Here is a 570-nt window from a genome sequence, read left to right as displayed (position 1 = left end):
TCGGTGCTCAAAGTTTTATTGACTTGCACTGGAGTGAGGCAGCATCAAACAAACAAGGCAGGAGGATTAAGTTAATCATTCTCCCATGCTGCTCCCCCCTTGCCGTGGCGTGGCTGTTCAAACAACCTTGAATTGGATGGATTACCAAATCAGATTCAATCATTCCTACTGGATGCTGTTAAATGCAAAGGCACTTTCTTGTTTTGCAGGATATATTTCGTTCTCAAATGGTTAGGTCTTTCTCTAGTAGAGAAAAGGCAGGAATAATGTTGCTGGAAAGCATGGGAAATCATGTGTCCAGGCAGGATCTGAATTTCTCTTGGCATTAGAGTCCCAATAGTAAATTCAGCCACACATGCCTGTATTGATTTATAAGGAGCAAATTCTATTTAATCTCATGGTAAGCATGATTATAAGATTCAGATATTAACTCTGTAAAATAGTTTAATTTTACTTCTTTATTGAAGAATTCCTTTTCTGCTGTCTCCTTGAATTACAATTTTCTCTTTTTTTTCTTCTATTTGGGAGTAGGACTTAATTTTAATGTCATTTAAACTTTAGATTTAAGAG

Source organism: Agelaius phoeniceus, chromosome 3 (assembly GCF_051311805.1).
Source record: "Agelaius phoeniceus isolate bAgePho1 chromosome 3, bAgePho1.hap1, whole genome shotgun sequence".
Taxonomy (NCBI): domain Eukaryota; kingdom Metazoa; phylum Chordata; class Aves; order Passeriformes; family Icteridae; genus Agelaius; species Agelaius phoeniceus.
Note: the sequence above shows the minus strand (reverse complement) of the source record.